Raw genomic sequence first — 22,829 nt, forward strand, 5'->3', positions numbered from 1 at the left:
GGATGGTGCTGGGGGTGAGGGCAGCATGCAGAGCCGCCTCCTCCCGCCCCCCGCCAGGGGCTGCAGAGGCGTGCCAGTAGCCGGCTACTTCCAGGAGCAGCATGGGGCCACGGCATGCAGGCAGCCTTCCTGGGCTCTGCAGTGCTGGGGCCCCCCTTAGCCTGGGGCCCTGCGCTTAAGCCCCTAAAGCCTGTTAATCCGGACATGGCTGGACCACACCTAGATTATCTTCATTCTCTGCCCCCATCCCCCATCCTCAGAATTTAGCGGTCCCACTTCTTTTTTCATTGTTTTCCAATTATTATTATGGCCGAAAAAACCTTTTACTATTAGTTTTAATTCCCTTTGCAAGGTCCAATTCTGCTTAGCCTTTGGCAGTTCTCACTTTATCCCTACACTTTCTGACCTCCAAGAGGTAGCTTTTCTTGCTGATCCATCCTATCTTCCATTCCTTGTCGGCTTTCTGCTTTCTCTTAATCACCTGTTTGAGATGCTTCCTCATCCAGCTTGTTCTGGAGCCCTTCCCTACAAATTTTTTCCCCTTGGTTGAGTTGCAGGCTTCAGATAGTTTCTGTAACATTGACTTAAAGTAACTCCAAGCCTTCTCCACATTCAAATCCTTGAGTTCTTCAGTCCAATCCACTTCCCTAACTAATTCTCTTATGTTTTTAAAGTTAGCTCCTTTGAAATCAAGGGCCCTAGTTGCAGATCAATTTCTGTTTTTCCATCCCTTTAGTTTAAACTGAATTAGCTCATGATCACTAGAACCAAGGTTTTCCCCTACAACCAGTTGTTCCATGAGGTCCTCACTACCCCCCAATACAAAATCTAAATTGGCATCATGTTTTGTTGGTTCAGTGACTATTTGGTGAATGAATCTGCACCTCCCAGCTTGGTCCCAGACCTGGAATATGTATCACAAAAGTACATAAATATGTAAATATATAGAAGTGTTGAGGTGAGTTGGAAAATTAATGAGGAGCAACTTTATTAACACTGTGCTTAGTTTAACTTGCATGAATGAGCGGGAGAGGGAGAACTCTAGTTCGGTCCAATGCCACAGAAACTCTGCCTATCAAAATAGGATATTGAGCCAAAAGCATTACATCATCACAATTTATTCTCATTGGCTGGTACACTGTTACCAACTCTTTGTCAATAAAGAAGCCTTAGAGCTGCCTAAAGAAGTTTCCATAGTTGTCAACCAAACCACAAATGAACTGAAGACATAGCCAGGTTCTGTTCCAACCTGAGCCCTTCTGAGAACACTACAGGATTATTGTACATGGCTTTTTGAGTCAATTGTATGGTTATTTTTTGATACTACACATAATTTTGTTAAATCCAAGTTACATAAAAAAACTAGTAATTGATCTGCCTGTTTGAAGACAATGAGTTCATTTCTGTCACTGTGTAAATGAGTTCAGAATCAAAGACAATCAAATTAATGCACAGGTCTAAGGTATTGAGGTGACTTTTCACGGTCTTTATCGAGGAAGAACACAAAGCTGGTATGATTTTGGTGCATTTGACATGAAGCTCGACTTGGGAGTTATATCAATATGTTTGGGGTCAACGACAGGTTTCAAGGTAAAGTTCTGCAAAATTGTTGTCAGTAGCAAAAAGAGCTCCATCCGAGCCAGACCCTCTCCCACGCAAATCCGCTTCCCTGCAATGAAAAAGGAATTTTGAGTTGATGCTGGAGATCTTTCTTTGTAGCACATTTTAAATATGGTTATTAAGGAAGCAAAACCTCAGGATTAAAGTTAGATGCACAGAGTGATTCAGGGCAAGTGCATGGAGGGTAATGATTGTCTCTCAGAGTTCAGTAAGGTATGAAAGTGTACATGGGTTTAAGAAGCTGCTCACAGATAATCTGAGGAACTGAGTTCCTTATATTGCCATTTTAAAGGCAGTTGGGGGTGAAGGGTGAGAAGATGTGGGGTTTGAGGAATAGATTATCCACTTTCCAAATGAGCTAAACAGTTTTCTGGGGGAGTGACATGGTGGTGACTGAGTAGAAGGAGAGAAGTAACAAGTAGAGAGGTGTGGGTGTCCTGAATAGCAGGGTGGAGGAAGAAGGCTGAAAGGCACTGTTAACAGTGCATCCGATGAAGCGAGCTGTAGCTCACGAAAGCTTATGCTCAAATAAATTTGTCAGTCTCTAAAGGTGCCACAAGTACTCCTTTTCTTTTTGCGGATACAGACTAACACGGCTGCTACTCTAAAACCTGTCTTTAAAGACTGATAGATGCTTTGCTAGTGTGACAGACTCTGCTTCATAGGCCATAGTGAAAACACTATGCACTAAACAGTCTGAGAGCCACTAGGAAGTTCAAGGCAAAGCCAGAAGACAGTCTGGGATCTGAAATAAAAATGGCTTAATTTACCTGCAGAAAAAGGCATGAAGAAGTCACTCTTCTTAAATGCACCATTTTCGTCCAAGAAATGTCCTGGGTTAAATTGCTCTGGGTTTGGAAATTCCCTGATGTCATACAGAACTGACTTCAGTGAAGAAAATATCGTGGTGCCCTGAATTAGCAAATGCAGAAGAAAAGAGTTAAAGTGGATACTATCCAAAAGAGAGAAGCCTCCAAAATTCACTGAGGTGGACTGTGGGATCAGTCTTTGTTTTTCTTCATTTTCTTGCATCCCCTGAATGTCATGCTTTCAACCAGAAACAGAAATATTAAAATTTCACGAGCACAGCTAATTCCACTGAACTGCAGTCCAGCCTTTGTACTACTCATTGGCAGAGGTAGGATACACTGAGTGACTTTAGGCAAGTCACTTTTGGTGTCAGAGCCCCTGTTGCTCCCCTCTGTAAAATGGGGATAGCAATACTACTTCCTCTTGGTAAAGTGCTTTGAGATACAGGAGATAAGTATTATTATTCAGCATATCAGACCCAGCAAAATACCCCTGCCAGTGAGAGAGAAGCTACATCAAAGAAATTTTTTGGGGAGGGTCTATGGCCTGTGTTATACAGGTCAGACTAGATTATCACAATTGTCCTTCTGGCCTTTTATCTCTGTCCATTAGTATCTTTGGAGGACGTTAAGCAGAAGCTACTGAAGTTAGATATTTTGAAATCAGCAGGTCCAGGTAACTTGCATTCGAGAGTTTTAAGAGAGCTGGCCAAGGAGCTTGCTGGACCATTAATGTTGATTTTCAATAAGTCTTGGAGAAGTGGGTAAGTTCCAGAAGACTGGAAGAAAGCTAATTCTGTGCCAATTTTTAAAAAGGGTCAATGGGATGAGCTGGTTAATCACTGGCATAACAGCCTGACATCGAACCCAGGCAAGATAATGGAGCTGATGTTATGGGACTAGATTAATAAAGAACTAAAGGAGGATAGTGTAATTAATGCAAATCAACATGGGGTTATGGAAAATAGACTGTCAAACTAATTTGATATCCTTTTTTGATGAGATTACAAGGGTGGTTGATAGGGGTAGTAGTGACAACATAATACACTTAGGCTTCTATAAGGCATGACTTGGTATTGCATGATATTTTGATTAAAAACCAGAACAATATAAAATTAATATGGCACATATTAAATGGATTAAAAACTGGCTAACTGATAGATCTCAAAATTTAATTGTAAATAGGAAATTGTCACTGAGCGGGTCTGTTTTCAGTGGGGTCCTGCAGGGACTGGTTCTTGGCCCTATTGTATTTAACATTTTTAACAATGACATGGAAGAAAACAAAAAACCACCACTGATAAAGTTTTCAGAGGACACAAAACTTGGGGGAGTGGCAAATACTGAAGAGGACAGGTCACTGATTCAGAGCAATCTAGCTTGCTTGGTAGAATGGGCGCAAGCAAACAATATGCATTTTAATACAATTAAATGTAAATGTACATCTCTGGGAACAAAGAAGATGGACCATACTTACAGTATGCGGCTTCTAGCCTAGTAAAATAATCACTTTTCAAAAGATTTGGGCGTTGTGGTGGATAATTAGCTGAACATGAGCTCCTAGTGTAATGCTGTGGCCAAATAAGCTAACGCTATCCTGGGATGCAAAACAGGGGAATCTCGAGTAGGAGTAGCAAGGTTATTTTACTTCTGTAAAAACTTCTTATCTTCATAGTCAAACCGGTCCCCAAAGATGATGGAGCAGATGACGTTGGAGACGGCGTGGGTAAGGAAGAGGGTGGGGTCAAAGGGCCGCCCTGGAGCAAAACAAAACTAAAAAGAATCAGTTTTAATTCAGTGTCTTCACCCTTAGCATCAGAGGCCCTGGCAACACGGGGACATTGTGGATCTCCCACCCCAGGGCAAGGTGGGGCTGACAGCAATATTCCCTGGGGAGGGTGGGTTAGGGCTGCCCCAATCCCCACTCTTACCTCTCACATGCTAAATTAAACAACCACCACTTTTTCTGCTGGCAATCAGTTTTCACTCTGCTCTGCACCATGGCACACTCTGGTCTGACCAGGGGCCACCAGTCCCTCTCTGAGTGACACCTGCTTGCCTGACTTGGGGCCCATTTCACAGAAAGGATCCCAGCCCTTGGGACCAGGTGGTGGGGAAGCAGCAGTAGGGACCTGACCCCGACCCTGGATCCTGGACCCCTGCCACACAGGGCCAGCCGGCTGCCTGCCCCTGACCCCATAGGGCTGGCCAGCCGCCCTGATCCTGGACCCTCGCCGCATGGCTGCTTCAGACTCCAGAGCTTGTAGGGCCAGGCGGCTTCCCCTGACCCTGCTGGGCCGCCTGGGAGCCCTGGACCCCCAAAACTCGTGCCGGCAGCCCAGACCCCTTCGCTGGGCAGCCAGGAACCCAGGGGACCTGGCATGTGGGCCAACCTTTAGCAGACAGTTGAGTTGGGCTGCAGCTGTGTGCTAATTGGGCTGAATGTGGCCCGTGCACCACAGGTTGAGAACTGCTGCTATAGAATGAAGGTGCCAAACATGTATCAGATATCTAGCCGAGAAAAAAATTAGAAGAAGCAAACTGTAGGCCTGGGGGTCATCTTAACCCAGCACACTGGAACTAACATGCTCTAATATGGCTCACTGTGTTCGTGTCTATACACTCTAGACAAATATCTTCCATTTGCTCATTGATCACAGATCAGAGGGGAGAAAAGGGGAGAAAGAAACAGCCAGAAATGGTTCTCTCTGGAAAGTTGCACACATCCTTTCCCATTACATTAACGCAGGTTATTATATGTGCAGTTAATGGCTTGAGTTACAAGACGTTTGAACCAAACAATTAATATAATGAAAAACAGAAAGACAAGAGTCTTTGACTCCTCAGTTTCCAACGGACATGAAACAATCCCCACCATGTGTGTTTCTGAGTCTTTCCACTAGAAAATGGGTTTCCTCCTGGATACGCTCCTCAATGCTTTTCTTCCCCATCCAAAATTTTCAGATTAGTGAGGGCAAATCGGCGAAGCTGCTTCCACTGCTCCCCATTGCTGAAAACAATACCTGGAAAAGGGAAGAGAACAGGAATGAAAGGAGAGAGGGTCAGACTCAGTTTGCCTATTTGAAAAAATACCCAAACATTGGTGACTCAACTTCAACTTAACCGATATTGTGCCTGTTTTCTACTAAGGAGACGACATTACAGCTACATTGCAATTACTGTTCGCAGTATTGCTGTTGCCATGTTGGACCCCGGACATGACGTAGACAAGGTAGGTGAGGTAATATCTTTTATTGGATCAACTTATGTTGGTGGAAGGACAAGCTTTTGAGCTGCACCGAGCTCTTCCTCAGGTCTGCAGCAGTTAATTAGCGTGTCCAAGCTAAAAACAAGATGGGACAGACTGCAAAAGAGGTTCACTCTTAAAGAAACACTGTTTTTATGGCCCATTACAATAGTTATAAGACACCCTGCTGACTACTAACCCTCCATTATCCTACCACTGCAGAGGTGTTAATTGGCCATTATAGGCCACTTCATTTTCAGTGGTTTCCCACAATGTGCCCAAGTTACAAGCCTTTGAAAAAATCACATTTCACACATGCTTAATAGACACTTCTTAGAATTTAGCAGCTAAAATCTCCAAAGGTTCGGTCTTTACTGGGCATGCACCAGCACCTCACAGATCCTGGTGCCTGTTCACATATGAGATGACAAGCTACTGCTGCTATCAGTTATTCCATTAACTCATTAACACTAACTGTCTGTGCAGTTGCATAGGGAATCTTAATTCTAGCAATTCCTAACTTCTGAGTGCTTGACTTTACAACCTCAATAACGTTCCTTTCAAGTGTTTTTTTTTCTGTGTAATCAAGTAAATATACTGAAGGTTGTTTTCACAGTCACTGTGATTGTAATGTAAATATATTTCACTTAATGCAGAAACAAGATAAAAGACTTCCTGAAAAGGACTTCTTGGTGCTTCCATATTTATTAATTCCTTACTACTAAAGAACCTTAAAAACTGAGACACCCAAGTAAAACAATAATACAAATAATCCTTCACTGCTTATGGGCTAAAAGAAAAGGAGTACTTGTGGCACCTTAGAGACTAACCAATTTATTTGAGCATAAGCTTTCGTGAGCTACAGCTCACTTCATCGGATGCATACAGTGGAAAGTGTAGAAGATCTTTTTATACACACAAAGCATGAAAAAATACCTCCCCCCACCCCACTCTCCTGCTGGTAATAGCTTATCTAAAGTGATCACTCTCCTTACAATGTGTATGATAATCAAGTTGGGCCATTTCCAGCACAAATCCAGGTTCTCTCTCCCCCCGCCCACACACACACACGCACACAAACCCACTCTCCTGTTGGTAATAGCTTATCTAAAGTGACCACTCTCCTTACAATGTGTATGATAATCAGGGTGGGCCATTTCCAGCACTAATGGGCTATACCTATACTTGTGAGGACAGGGGAGGAAGAGGATAGAAATTCATGGTTTGTTCTGACCTTCTTTGCCTCTCCAGCCCTGCTTTCCTCGCTGTATTCTGGACCTTGTAAGGTAGATTGGCCTGGCCGTTACCTGTCATAAACCTGTAGTGACATGCTTGGAACCATCCATGTCAGTGAACCAGTGATGTTACCCAGTGTTTTCAGAACCCAAAACTGTGGTAACTTAACTGTTTCACTCCAGGCAGCATCAGGAATAAATCAATGAGAACACAGCAATTCCATCTGATAAATTATTGATATATCTTTTATCTAAATCTATGATTTATTAGATATTAAGCACACACAGACATAAGCAATAGGTTTGGAACATCCCAGATATAGTTACCCACAATCTGAGATGATTTTGAGTAATCACCAGTCGGACTTCCAGGGGCCCTCTTTCTGTCTGGCAGATAGGGAGTTTAGATATCAGCTCCTTTCCCAAAGAAAAGCTCCCTCAGACTGCTCCGAGGTATTTACTTTTACCTAATCTTTTATAGCTAACTCTAACAAAGCACATAAGCTATAGCGACTCCTAGTGGGTCAGCATAATAATCTCTACAAGGTCCTCAATTCTCCTAATTTCAACAAACTACTCATTAGCTCAAAACATTTCTGGTATTTCTAGCCATAACAATAATATGTCAGGGGCACCTAAAAACCAAGGTCGCTATTCACTCACTTTCCTCCATAACTTTCTATCCCATCCTCCCATTCTGATTAACAAACTGCAAGCGTGCAGCTGTCTGACCTTGTCTCACAAAGGCCTAAGATTATTCCTAGCTATGTGATACTTGGTTTTCAGCTGGCAGTGGCTGAACGTACATTATGGCTGACTGCTGTACTGTCAAGTTCTGGGGTACACGCATGAATGTCGAATTCTGGGGCAACAGTGGCACAATAGGGAATGGGCTCTTTCCTGAAACCAAGACTATTTATCCAATTTTTACTACTCTATGAATGAAACTCCAGCTGTTTCCCTTTTGTCTTTGCAGTTGTGTTCTCCTCTATATGCTGACGTTACTTGAAATGTACCTCTTCCCTTGGAGATTCTTTCAAATATTGGCATACTTCCTCTTCCACTGAACTCGTCCCCGAGACCAATCAGAGCTTCCTTCACAATCTCGTATCCATACAGCACCACAATGCGTACTGAGCCAAAGTATATTGTGAAAATTGGGCCATATTTTGCACTGAGCTGTGAAAGTTTAACACAAAAGACCAGTAAGTTTGAACTTAGATCCACTTAATTACAAATAAGAATGTGTGTAGATCAAATTACAAACTGATGAAAGTGCTCTCATGCCACTGAGCTAATACTAGGCAAGTTTACTACTGATCACCGTGCAGACTTGGCCATTTCAGCCCAGATCCTCCAAGGTACAGTGTTTAGGAGCCTAACTCCATTGATTTCTATGAGAGTTAGATGCCTACATATCTTAGAGGATCTGGGACTTCCTGATCTTTCAGTGCTTCACTTTATCTTAATACATTTTTGACATTTTTCCCTATATATGTGTTAGTGCCTTCCAAAGATAATTCTATATGTGTTATACAATTACCTCATTATAAGAGCAGACTACATTAATATGGGGCCTTTAAATGGTGATCTTGAGTGCTATGTAAAAATGACACTTCTAACACCACAGAAATGCTGCCTGCGTTTATTCAGTCATGTCAGCTGATTTTATAATGACAGGACAGAGTTTCCCTTCGTTTTACTCTTGTCAGCCCTGCAGAGCCAAGGACAGAGAAAAGTGAGATTCTGTTTCCCGTTTACATCACCAGCAGAATTACTGTTCAATTTCCAATTGATTACGCCTCTGCAAATAAATGGACAAACACATCTGTATCTCAGGGCATGATAAGAAGAGAATGCAGGTGAACAGCTGTGACTGGGGGCAACATTTGTCCTGTACAGCCCTCATTATTTGTGATGGTTTGCGAGAAGGAAAGAATCCAGCCTGTCTGTCCAATCCCAGGTTGTGCTTGCTGAGCTGGCTAAAATGCCAGAACATGCGACACTACAACGTCATTTCTTCAAAGCTAATCTGCAGTTTCTGCCTTACCATCGTTTTGTGATGTAGGCAAATATCATGAGAGCAATTTTACAGATGGGGAAATTAAGGCAGAGAGAGATTAAGCATGGTGCCCAAAAGCACACCTGGAGTCTGTAGCAGAGGTAGGAACAGAACCCAAGGCACCTGACTGCCATTTCCTTACATAACACAGTAGACCCCACCCTGTTATAATTTGTACCCATCGCAGGCAGCTACAGGGGGCACTCTGGATTACTTGTGAATAAGACCCCTCTAAGAAGACCAGTATATTATCCTGAACAGTTTACATCTAGCATCCACAATTGATTGTTTAGTGAAAAAAATGAGTCAGAAATTTGAGATGAGTGACATGGAATTGCCACCATGCTAGGCTTGTGCCAGGCTCTGCTTAATGTCCACCTAAAACCCAATAACTGATACCAAGAAAACACCCTTACCTCCTCCACATGTTTGGGCAAGTTCTTCATATTCAGCTGCAGCGTGTTCCCTATGATGGGAAAAGCCACAGGCTCAGGAGGCAGTCTCCCGCTTCCAGACACCTTTCTCCATGCCAAAAAGAAAAGAAGCGAAGGGATACAAATCACCAGGAAAACAGCTGTTGCTTCCAGAGTTTCCATTGCAGAGTGCAGCAGTTATTCTGGATTCTGGCAGGATAAAAGAAAGGAAAAGTAGATCCTCGCTTTTTATATTGTATACAGCAAAAGTGGGTGCAAGCAATTAGCCAATAGGAGCTGTCAGTTCCTCTGAATTAACAAGATAACCTCTGGACTAACAAAGGTGACCGGAGTCATCATACTAGGAATGAACTCCTTTGAATTTTATGAATATATCATCTCCATTTGCTCATGTGGTCACTGACCGAGCATGAAAATTAATCATAAACTGAATCTCTGTAAAACTCCCCAAACCATCCTGAAATCCTCCTTTCTCCCCACTCATGTGGTTAATGTTTCTCATCGCCTTGGTGCCAGCTGGGTCATTATACACATATAATGATCATTCCTTTTCATGCTGCTCTCTCGTATGGATCGATGAGCAGCAGACACTTAAGGAAAACACCAAGCTGAATGTTTGATAAAAATTCAAACCGAATCCTGAACCTTTTTGAATATTTCATAAAGTTTGGTTAACCTTTAAAAAATGTTGTGACAGTCCTGCTCCTCTTATATTGAACCTGTACAACTCTTGGTTTCAAACTGAAACATTAAGACTCTGAGATGCAAGACTTGACGTGACCCGGAAGTCAATGGAAATATTCCCATTTATTTCAGTGGGATTTGGATCAGGGTCCAGGAGAAATTAATGAAACAGGATGTGAAGGGACCAACTCCTCAGGTCAGCGTGGAGCTTAAAAGAAAACCAGTGGTTTCAAAGTTTGGAAATGCAGAACTAACATTGAGTCATAGATTTTAAGGCAGAAGAATCTAGATCCTCTAGTCTGATGTCCTGTATAGAACAGGCCATTCACCCAGTGAACAATGTTTTGAGCCCAATAACTTATGCTTGACAACCAGATCTTCCAGAAAGCAGGGGTGCTGGAACAATGTTTATAGTGGGTGGGGGGGGGCTGAGAACCATTGAACCAAACTGTAAATCCTGTATATAATGGAAACCACCTCAAGTCACGGGGTACTGCAGCATCCTCCGCACCCTTAGTTCCAGCACCCAGGGCCATCCTTATCCATACGCAAACTACGCAGCTGCGTGCTGCTCCAGCGGCCAGCCTGACACCCAGGCCAGCTGAGCCAGCCAGGAAAGCTGCCCCCGCTCTCGTCCTGCCCCCACTCCACCCCGGCCCCACCTCTTCCCACCCCTGCTCTGCCGCAGCCCTGCCCCCACTCCACCCCTTCCCCTGAACTAAGTCCCAGGGGCTGCAGCAGGGGTCGGGCATGCCCTGCACTCACCAGGCGGCAGGTAGTGAAGCGACTTGGCTTGCTCCGCACCGCCGGTGAGTGCTGGGGGGTGGTTCCCCTCTGCCCCCCAAGGCTGGGAGCCAGGGGAGCAGAGTAGAGAGGGCTGGGGCTGGGACACTCCACTTCCCGCTGCCCCATGAGTGTGGAGTCAGGCCTGCCCTGCAATCACCGGGGGGCAGGTAGTGGAGCGACCCGGCCCCAACCCGCTCCTCCAGCTTGTGCTGGGGGATGATTTCTCCCCCTGCCCCCCAAGCCTGCTCCTGCCCCCCACAGACCTTGGGTGCAGCCCTCCCCCGCCCCCCCACGGAGGCCTGGGGACACCCCCCCATGGATGCTACCTGGGGTTCTTTCAACCCAAAGCTCTTGGTAACTTTTACTCTGTGAGAGGTGGCGTCAGGAAATAAATCGAGAGCCACAGCCATCTGACCGATAGATGGCTGGCACAAACAGGACAACACAAGAGTGCTTTCACTTAAAGCTAAACTTTACTTAGTCTCAAGCACTTACACACGTCCGCAACAGGTTAGTAAAACACCCCCAAGCCTCGATAATTACCGGAGCGGAGGGTGGCTCTCGAGTGGCACAGCGGCAGCCCGTCTGCCGGCGGGGACCACAAGATGCATCCAGAGGAAGCGAGCAGTCCCACCGGCTCAAACCTTTTCCCCCTTATTTGTACTGCAATGACTTGTCCCTTAAAGAAAACTTGTCAAGCAAGTGGTTTCAATGGTCCAGCAAGAGGTTTCCTTCTGATTATTAACCAGGTGTGGGTTTTTCCCAGAGTTTGCAGCCTTGAGGCCCTAACAGACACATTCCTGAGGGCACATCCTGCTCTTCTAAAATGCATGTATCAGCAACTTCAACACAATTCTTATCAGGAAGGATGTGGGGTCAAGCTGCCCTTTCTGTGGCACCCAAAACCCCCTCCCCTCCTGCCTTGGTCAAACTGAGGCTGCTGTATGGCCACTTTACAGCCTGGTGACTTGGCTGCTTTTAGCAATAAGCAATAGTGGTTTCAGGCACTTTATTGGTTTGCCAAAATCTCCCCATACACAGAGGCCTGGGACCAGCCCCCTTCTCCCCTCCCCGCAACGGGGGGCTGCGTAGGGCACCAAAATGTCTAGGGACGGCCCTGCCAGCAGCTATGCCAGAAAGGCAACAAATCTTGATGTGAAGATCTCAAGAGATGGACAGTTCACCACTTGGTAGTCTGTTCAGTGGTTAATCACCCTCACTGTAAAAAACGTGCCTCATTCTAATTTGGGCTTCTCTGGCCTCAGCTCCCAGTCACTGGTTCTTGTTCTGCCTTTCCCCTCTACATTAAACAGCCTTTTAATAGCTGCTATTTTCTCCCCTTGAAGGTGCTTATTCCTTGTAATTAAGTCACCTCTGAGTCTTCATTTTGAGAAGCTAAACAGAATAAGCTGTTTAAGGCACTTGCTGTAAGGCGTTTTCTTCAGCCGTTGAATCATTTTTGTGACTCTTTTCTCCAATTATTCAATATCCCTTTAAAAATGTGGCCACCAGACCTGTACACAGTATTCCAGTGCCAATCTCACCGGTGTCTTACACCAGGGGTTCTCAAACTGGGGGTCGGGACCCCTCAGGGGCTCGCGAAGTTATTACATGGGGGGTCATGAGCTGTCTGCCTCCACCCCAAACCCCGCTTTGCCTCCAGCATTTATAATGGTGTTAAATATATTTTAAAGTGTTTTTAATGTATGGGGGGGGTCACACTCAGGGGCTTGCTATGTGAAAGGGGTCACCAGTACAAACATTTGAGAACCACTGTCTCACACAAAGGCAAAATCATACCCCTACTCCTATTCACTGCTTGCCTGTTTATACCTTGGAGGACCATACAAGACCTTTATGCCACAGAGTCACACTGGGGGCTTGTGTTGAGTGGTTTGTCCACTGTGACTCCTAAATCCTTTTCATGCTAACTGGTTTCCAGGACACTGTCTCCCGCTCTGTAGCTATGGTCTAACATCATCCAAAGAACCTTAACTCTGCCTCTATAGGGATAAACCTTCATTTCTCCAGCAAAGGACATTTTCCCCACTCTAGTATTTCTGTCGATGTAGGACATATCACTGCAGAGCCTTAACTGTGCCACTGTAGCGCTTTTAATATAGACATACCCTAGGAGGCTGTAAATGAGGGTTATTTAAAAGAGCTTGCTGATGTCTAGAGCATGACCTAAACTGAGATATTGAAAAGATATTCACACATCCAAATAACATATTCAGAACAGGATGCACCCTTATTCTTCTTCTTAATTATTTGTATTACAGTAGCCTGTAGAGGCCCCAAGTAAGATTGGACACAGTTGCGCTAGGGGCTGTACATACACAAAGTTGGAGGCAGTCCCTGCCTCAAAGAGCTCACAATCTAAACAGGTCAAACAGACAAAGGGTGGGAGAAAGCGGGTGTTCTTATCCCTATTTTACAGCTGGGGAGCTCGGCTGGTACACCCCCCAGCTGACCTATCTGCCCCCCTCTGAGCCGGCCCCCATTATGCTCCCCACCTACCAGCACCACTGGCCAATCAGAGCCACAGGTGTGAGTAACAAGAGATGGGATTTGCTCTCAGCAGCCCCCCCAGTGCCCCATAGGGGAAGCAGTAGCCAAGGAGGGCAGAGTCCACCAGCAGGCTGGACCAAAGGCCCCAGAGGGGCATTCACCCCTGGGGCTAGGGTGACCAAAGAGCAAGTGTGAAAAATCAGGATGGGGGTGAGAGGTAATAGGGTCTTACATAAGACAAAGCCCCTAATATCGGGATTGACTGACTGACCCAGTTTAATTTGTCAACAGTCAGGTCAGTTACTGGACCCTCACCTCCAGTTACATCTATCAGCCCTTCAATTTTAGGGTGTGCAATCTCCAGGCTGTTTTCTTGGACACAGCCTGGTATAGGGCTGTCATCCCTTTGCATTTCCCAGTCAATGTTCCCTCTAATTTTTGACAGGCCATATGAGCAAAAAATTTATTCTGTGCAAATTTTTGAAGCAGAGTTCAAATTTGTGCGCCATGAGGCAAATGCGCCCAAGCGAGTAAAATGCTTATACATTTAAAAAGTTTTGGAATTTTCAATTTGTGATAATAATAGTTTTACACCAAGTTATTTTATAAATGTCATTTTAAAGTACTTAGAAAAAGGAAATTTAACATTCTTCATGAAGCAGAAGTTAGTTTTAAGCATTGCGCTTTATGATCTTTTTTATAGACAATCATGAGCATATATCAAGCACATATTAATCATGATCATTATCAGTCCATAGGCTTCTGCCCATTGGTGTCCACTTTTACCTTTCATTCTTTTCACATGTCCAAAAAGATTTTGATAAACATATAATAAAGACAATTTAATAAGTATGCCATTATGTCAATTTATATGGGTTTTCAGATAGAGACATCATAAGTAAAAGTAAAAAAAGAAAAACAAGCGTTTGTTTTAAATTTAAAATTTTCCTAAAAAATATCAATAAATGATTATCAGCCAAGAATAAGATATGTAATTACAAATGCATTTTAATTTCCTTATTGGTTGAAATGTCAAAGACTGCTAAACTAACCTTACTGTTTTTCCCTGCGATCTTTTTCATTTGCCCATTCAATATAAACTCTGTCCAGATCTATCAGTCCTCCTTCCAGCTGGTAACTCTTAATACACATCAGCATGTCCAAATGATCTACTTGTAAACGATTCTGTAGTTTGTTTTTTAGCATGTTCATTAAGCTAAAGCCACACACACAGTCTGCACTTGATGCTAGGAATGTTCCTCCAATATCCATCTGTCATAAATATAAAGGGAAGGGTAACCACCTTTCTGTGTACAGAACTATAAAATCCCTCCTGGCCAGAGGCAAAACCCTTTCACCTGTCAAGGGTTAAGAAGCTAGGATAACCTCACTGGCACCTGACCAAAATGACCAATGAGGAGACAAGTTACTTTCAAAGCTGGAGGGGGGGGGAATAAAGGGTCTGTCTATCTGTGTGATGCTTTGCCAGGAACAGATCAGGAATGCTCTTCAGAACTCCTGTAAAAAGTTAGTAAGCAATCTAGCTAGAAATGCATTTGATTTCCTTTTGTTTAATGGATGGTAAAATAGCTGTGCTGAATGGAATGTATATTCGTGTTTTTGTGTCTTTTTGTAACTTAAGGTTTTGCCTAGAGGGATTCTCTATGTTTTGAATCTGATTACCCTGTAAGGTATTTACCATCCTGATTTTACAGAGGTGATTCTTTTACTTTTTCTTTAATTAAAATTCTTCTTTTAAGAACCTGATTGTTTTTTCATTGTTCTTAAGATCCAAGGGTTTGGGTCTGTATTCACCTGTGCAAATTGGTGAGGATATTTATCAAGCCTTCCCCAGGAAAGGGGGTGTAGGGCTTGGGGGGATATTTTGGGGGGAAGAAGTCTCCAAGTGGGCTCTTTCCCAGTTCTTTGTTTAACACTCTTGGTGGTGGCAGCATAGGGTTCAATTACAAGGCAAAGTTTGTACCTTGAGCAAGTTTTTAACCTAAGCTGGTAAGAATAAGCTTAGGGGGTCTTTCATGCAGGTCTCCACATCTGTACCTAGAGTTCAGAGTGGGGAAGGAACCTTGACACCATCAACTTTGCAAGATCCTGAAACTGTTCGTCCTAGTGAGCAAATGTCACCGTATCCGGGAAACTTAAAAACGATTGGCTTTTGATTCTTTCAGCTACTGCAAACTTGAAGTCATTGTACTGACTGACTATAACAATCTCTTCAGAAAGATAATCTTTGTATTTTGAACATAGGGATTTGATCTGATGAATTCCAAAATTGAAGTAACACTTAACTATTGCTGCACAATCAAAAGAGGACCACTCCTGGACTTCATCCTCTGGAAACCTGTCTGCCAAATGTGCACACAAGATGTTTATGAAAGTTATTATTGGATTGGTATCAATTTCATTATTTTCTTGAGAGCTCATATCTAAGAGAGCCTTAACTTTGTCACTCCATAAGACTGAATCTCCAAAGTACTGTCTTCTGATCTTGTTCAGTTTACATCGGGCAGCATGGATAGTGAAGCCAGCTCTGACAAAACATCATTCAAAACTTCTAATGTTATTTGGTATTCCATGGTATTCAGCTTTTTGTGGCAATATTTAGAAACTGGATCAGTATCTTTGTCTTGCTCAAAATATTCCAGAAGAGGATTATAGTTGCGAATAATTGCTCAAAGTGCAAAGTGCCTCGATAACCAGTGCACCTCACTGAGTGGCTTGAAAGCCACTGACTCAGAGCCAGAAGCATCCACTATTTCCTGAAATTTGCATTTTCTCCCGGATGACCGACAGAACACCGTGTACACAGTTCTCATTAAGGTTTCGATGTCTGTTATCAGCTTGACCTCTTCCCATGCATCAGAAATTCCCAAGTCTTCCCGGTGTGCAATGCAATGTTGCTGGACTAAGTGTGGAATATCACATTTCAGCTAAGCCGCCACACCATTGAGTTTGCCCAACATCACGGAGGCACCATCAGATGTGAACATCACCATTTTCATTAGATTAAGTTGGTGTTTTTTATAAAACTCTTTGATTGAAGACACTATTGAAACAGCATCACATTCTTGCAATTGTAATAGTCCACCAAACAAAGTTTTATAGTCTGCAGAATTTATGGATCTACATTTAAAGTAGAGTACCAAGTATCTGTTAATGGATATATCAGTGCTTTCATCAACAGCTAGAGTATGAAACATTGCCAATGCTATTTCATGCATGAGGTCATTTTGGACAATGCAGTTGATAATTTCAAGAAATTCAAAAGCATAATTTTTACTTTTCCACCTTGCTAGTATGCGCACATACTTTTATATATGGTCATTAATATCCTGAACAGAAAGCACTGAGCTGTTCATTTTAATAGCCAATAACACACTGTCAATAAATTGGTTAGTCTCTAAGGTGCCACAAGTACTCCTTTTCTTTTTGATTTTTTCTGGGTTTAAGCGCTTTCATTCAAGATTAATTTGCCTCCTCTGCTTTTCAGCTGGACTTTCAAGAATCATGCTAAGCAATTCACTCCGTAAGGAAGGATTTTTGTTTCTAAGTCTTGTTACACCATCTATATGAGACTTACTTGACAGATGACGCTTTAAGAAATCCAACTTCCATACATCGTTCCACATTCTTCCTGTTGAAAATTCTCGTGAAGATCTGGCATCTCAACAATATACACAAACCACTCCGTTATCCTCATCATATGTGAATATTTCACAAGTTTAACAAGCATTACACTATGTGACTTTGGTGTAACGGTCTCTATAGTCTCATCCAGCCATCCAGATTTAAATGAAGTCGCTGTTCTTTTACGCTTTAGACCTCTAGACAGTGACATTTTGGGGTTGATTTTTTACCAGATTGGTTTATTTCAAATTAATACTTTTATTATGTGGCTACTATTTCAATGTGCTTAACAGCATGACTCGACAAAAGGGCAAATGGGAGATCATTCAGATCAGGATACCGGAAGTTTGTGTATAGCTCTGATCATATCCATGCATCTGCGGCAAAAAAACACGGGAAAATGGTAAAACATCACGAGTAAATGTATGAAGTCCAATGCCTTTGAAAGATTTCAATCGCACCCGAGCCATTCTTTTTATTAATGACAAATCTGAGGAACTGCCCCATAGTGAGGTGCCATTAGAGGAGGTTTTGGAGCAAGTTTATAGATTACACAGTAATAATTCACCCACAACAGGTGGTATTCACCCAAGAGTTTTGAAGGAGCTCAAATATGAAAATGCAGAACTGCTAACTGTGGTATGTAACATCTCATTTAAATCAGCCTCTGTACCAGATGACTGGAGGACAGCTAATGTCACGCTGATTTTTTTTAAAATGCGCTAGAGGCGATCCTGGCAATTACAGGCTGGTAAGCCTAACTTCAGTTTTTTACTAGAGTTTCACCAATTTGCCTGGCATTGAATTATCAGGCACCTAGATGAACACAAAATACTGGGGAAGAGTCAACATGCCTTTTGTAAAGGGAAATCAATGTATAACCAATCTATTACAATTCTGTCAGGGGGTTAACAAACTTGTGGACAAGGGTGATCAGAAAGCCTTTGACAAGATCCCTCATCAAAGGCTCTTAAGCAAAGTAAGCTGTCCTAGGATAAGCAGGAAGGTCCTCTCATAGATTAGTAACTAGCTTTAAAGAAGAGAACAAAAGGGGAGGAAGAATTGGTCAGTTTTCACAATGGAGAGAGGTAAATAGCAGGTCAAACAAGGATCTGTCCTGGGACCATTTCTGTTCAACATATTCATAAATGATCTGGAAAAGGGGTAAACAGAGAGGTGTCAAAATTTCAGACAAACAGAATTACTCATGTTGCAGTGAATTAATTATTAATTGCAGGGAGTGCTCAAACAATCCCTTTACCCAACTTTCTGAACTGGGTGAAGGGATTGCTTGAGCATTCTCAGCCATTAAAGATCTTCCCTCCAAAGAAATGTATAAACAACCTTCAACTTCTCAAATAACTATTTAAGATAAAGACTTTCCAATAATTATTGAAATTTAAAAGACTATCACGGAGCACATCACTCACCGCATTCCAGCGCCTCCTTCTGGTCTCTTTGGGGATTAACTCTGAGGCTGATGTCCTCGTCAGTGGTCCGTGCACCATCACTGCCTCTGCTTGCAGCCCCTCTCACCACCTCAGGAACTATGGCATCCTCTTCATGGCTTGGCCTTCCGGCCATGTCACTATCTATGTCTCCCCCTTCTGGGAATATGGCTTCATAGTCCAGCATTCTTAAATTCTCAGCCACTTCCCCAGTGGCTAATGTGAGGGAGCCGGGGCCCACCCACTACTCCAGGTCCCAACCCAGGGACTCTACAAATGACAGCCTCCTCCTGCATCCGTCTACTTAGGTCCACTGCTGCCAAAATTCCTCCAGCCTCAGCACCAGCTTCGCCTTCACCTCAGAACCTGTCTGCTCAGCCTTGGCAGCCAGCCAAGAGTTCTCCCCTGCCGCTGGGATCTCTACTGGCTGCTGAGCTGTCCCTGGTGCTGAAGTTGCTTCAGCCCAGCAGGAACTCAGTCCTCACACCTTGGGCTCCCTGCAGCAACTGGATGGAACTGCTCTTCTCTGCAGCCCTCTTTTATGTTGGCTTGCTGGTCCTGATTGGCTGCTGTTGTCTGATTGGCCACTCTTGGCACAGCTGCCTTAGGCCCCTTATAATCCCTCTTGGGCCAGTGTGGGGCTGACACCCTATCACAGACTGTTTTGCATACTATAAACTTTAACTATAAAGAACAGGATGGACTTATTGAAAACAGACTTTGGTTTCTGATAGAAGTCTAATAAAATTGAAGGAACAGCACAGAAACTGGACTGAATAAAAAGAAGAGTTAAAACTCTGAACTTAAAGAGGTTCCAAGAAGCTCCTGCCAAAATGACAAAGAAATATAACTGTAGAGAAAGAATTACAACTCTAATGCACCTATGCCCTAACAAACTATGTATGTCATAAGATGAAGAGACTCCTAAAGAAAACCCGGGAAGGTACTGAGCCAATGAAAGGGTGACAGCAACCAACTTTGAATCTAACTGAGCTTGGAAGAGGTGTGTTTTCCTGTAATTGAATGAAAATAGGAAGAAGAGCATAAGAACTCTGAAGTAAGCATCTCCCAACCCGCCACGCACATCCTTTCTGCTCCCCGGCTTACCCAGCAAGCACTTTGCAATTCTTTTGAAATACTTACCTTTAATTCCACGCCAGTGATTCAGGCCTGGTCTCAGTGAAAGGAGCGTCCATGCGGCCTGCTCAACCATCTCAGCATGGACCTTGCCCAGCTGCTGACCAGAAGTTGGCTCTGCTCCAGCCTGCTCCACTGTCTCAGTGTGGACCTTGCCCACAAGGTGGCTGGAAGCTGAGTTTCTGAAGCCTGCTGCCTGTGTCTGCCATTTCTGAGGGAAGTGGGGAGCAGAGGTGCTGTCCTTCAGACTTTCCTCAGAAAGCCAAAATAGGTGGGTTTTGGTTTTTGCTTTTTTAATTTAGCAGTTTTGAGAAACAAAATCTTCCAAGTCAATGAAGTCACTAAAAGAAATGTAATTAAAAATCTGCCACCAGTTGGCCAGGAGACAGGAAACTCCCCACTGTGAAGATTCTCTGACCTGGGGAATCTTGAGTAGGAGTAGAAAGTATAGTTTAGCTCTGTATCTGGTACTGCTGCAATCGCTGCTGTAATACCATATCTAGTTCTGGTGCCCACAATTCAAGAAGGATGTTGATAAATTGGAGGGTGTTAGAGAAGATTCGCAAGAATGATTAAAGGATTGGAAAACATGCCTTATACTGATAGTCTCAAGGGGATCATCAATTTAGCTTAACAAAGAGAAGGATAAGGGGCGACTTCATCCCAGTCTAGAAGTACCTACTTGGGAAACAAATATTTAATAGTGGGCTCTTCAGTCTAGCAGAGAAAGGTGTAACACAATCCAATGGCTAGAAATTGAAGCTAGCAAAATCAGACTAGAAATAAGGTGTACACATTTAATTGGTAAGAGTAATTAACATGTGGAACAACCTACCAAGTGTCATGGTGGATTCTCCATGACTAGCAATTTTTAAATCTAGATTGGATGTTTTTCTAGAAGCTCTGCTCTAGGAATTATTTGGGGGAAAGTTCTCTGGCCTGCATTATGCAGGCGGTCAGACGAGACTCACAATGGTCCCTTCTGGCCTTGGAATCTATGAATATATGACATGGGGGTCGGGGCCTGAGAAACGGTGAATAATTCAGGGGGCTTACTTCAGGTGGCTCCCAGACAGTGGCACAGCAGGGCTAAGGCAGGCTCCTTGCCTGTCCAGGCTCCACGCTGCACCCTGGAAGTGGCCAGCAGGTCTGGCTCCTAGGCAGGGGGCCAGGAGGCTCCGCACCCTGCTTTCGCCAGCAGGCAGCACCCGCTGCCCCCCCCCCGCCGGGTCCAATTGGCCATGGAACCCTGTGGCCCCCCTGCCTAGAAGCCGGACCTACTGGCCACTTCCAGGGCTCAACGTGGTGCCAGGACAAGTAGCGACTAACCTGCCTTAGCCCTGCCATTAAAAGTCCGGTCGGCAGTGCTTACCGGAGCCACCACGGTCCCTTTTTGAATGTGCATGCCGGTCAAAAACCGGACACCTGGCAACCAAACTCCCTTCAGCCTCTTTCTGCTCTCCCTTTCTGACTTTATACTCCTAGCCTAGCTCCTCTCCCAGCTGGGCTTCATCTGGAATTAGGTTCCCCTCCAGGTGCAGCATCTAACGTTAATAGGCTTCTCCTGGTCCATAGAGCGCTGCTCAGAATTTGCTGCTCACATTCGGCCACAGTTAGAGCTGGTTGGTAATTTTCTAGCAGAACGTTATTCTATCAGAAAATGCCAATTAATCAACAGTGAAACATTTCAGAGGAACATGTCAATTGTGGCATCTCTGCCAAGTTCCTTGCCAGCTCGCCCGCCCATCTGGTTCCTAAACAACCTGACTGGCAAGCTGCCAGGGCTCCTGGGCTCCCAGACCCCTTAGTAGCCTGGGCTCCCAGTACCCCTGGCTCCTCAGCAGCCCACCTGGCAAGGAGCTTGGCAGCCAGGGTTTCCAGCTCCTTGTCAGTCCTCTTGGAGGATTGCTGCAGCACCAGGGCTCCTAGGATCATGGCTCCATGGAAACCAGGGTTCCAAACTCCCGGGCTCTCCAGCTTCTCCTGAGACAGGGACACAAATCCTGGAGATGAGTTCATGGCTCAGCAGATGGTGTTGACAGGAGGGCTTTGGCTTCCTCAACAATGGGATGCTGTTCCGGGAAGATGATCTGCTGGGAAGAAACAGGTTCCTGTTGACCAAGAAGGGGAAGGGCATCTTTAGACACTGGCTCATTAACCTAGTGAGGAGGGCTTTAAACTGGGTTCAAAGGGGGCAGGTGATAAAGCCCACAGGCAACGTTCCCTCTAATTTTTGACAGGCCGTGTATGCAAAAATTTCTTCTGTGCTAATTTTTGACAAGCCGTGTGCGCAAAATATTTCTTCTGTGCAAATTTTTGTGCGTGTGGTGTTTCACCGTGTGTGCGGGGTTTAGGATCTGTGTGCACGAGCACACACGCACAGCTTAGAGGAAACAGTGCCCACAGGTAGGTATTAAAAAGGCAACTTTAATGGAGGGCTAGATGCTGGGGTTGGGGAGTTACAATAGGGAGATAGGAGCAACAAGAGGGAAAACAGTGGCAGAGTCTGCTCGCTCAATGACAGTGGCATTGCAAAGGGGAGCTCAGCAGATGGTGCCTTCTATGGCTTCTTGAGTGGGAGGGAAGTTGCTTATTTAAGGCCAAGCTGTCAGAGCTCCTGGATTCTCTGGCTTTGGAAGTGGGTGGAGTCTAGTGGTTGGAGCTGGACTGGTATCAACACTGTGCTTCAGTCCTGCCTCTGTCAGTGATGTTGTGTGTGATCTCGCAGCTAGTTACTTTCCATTCCTGTGCCCCAGCTAACAGGGACAACAAAGGAGCTGTCAGGGGTCACTACCGTAATTACTCAAGTTGGAATGAGTTGTGGTCTTGGTAGCGAAGGGCCAGATTCAGTCCGCATGGGTGCCCAAGGTGTCTATATGTGGCCATGGTTTGACTCACCTAGCATTACAGGCTCTTTAGCCCAGTCCTGGTCATGCGTGGGGCATCTGCTCCTGGCCCCCTCTGGCACACAGCTCCATCACACACAAGAACATGGCCCACCAAGGACAATCTATCGGCTCCCATCTGGTGTTCAGTTCCAGGATGGATGGTGAGCCCTAGTCAGACCATAGAAAAGCAGGGTGGTGTCCTCTGGTGGAAACTGCTGCAGCCTCAGCCTCTACTCCCACCTACCTCACAGGCCAAGGTGTATCCCTGATCCCAGGGTGGATGGAATTACTGCTGGGACTGATCCTAAGAGAAGAGCAGATTT

The 22,829-nt window shown here is 44.4% G+C and overlaps 1 pseudogene; it reads right to left on the reverse strand.

Annotated features, from left to right (window-relative positions):
• Positions 1-1,382: 1,382 nt before the first annotated feature.
• Positions 1,383-9,569, reverse strand: LOC141991323 (cytochrome P450 2H2-like; annotated as a pseudogene).
• Between the last annotated feature and the right edge of the window lie 13,260 nt (positions 9,570-22,829).

The sequence above is a fragment of the Natator depressus genome, chromosome 7 (genome assembly GCF_965152275.1).
Source record: "Natator depressus isolate rNatDep1 chromosome 7, rNatDep2.hap1, whole genome shotgun sequence".
Taxonomy (NCBI): Eukaryota; Metazoa; Chordata; order Testudines; family Cheloniidae; genus Natator; species Natator depressus.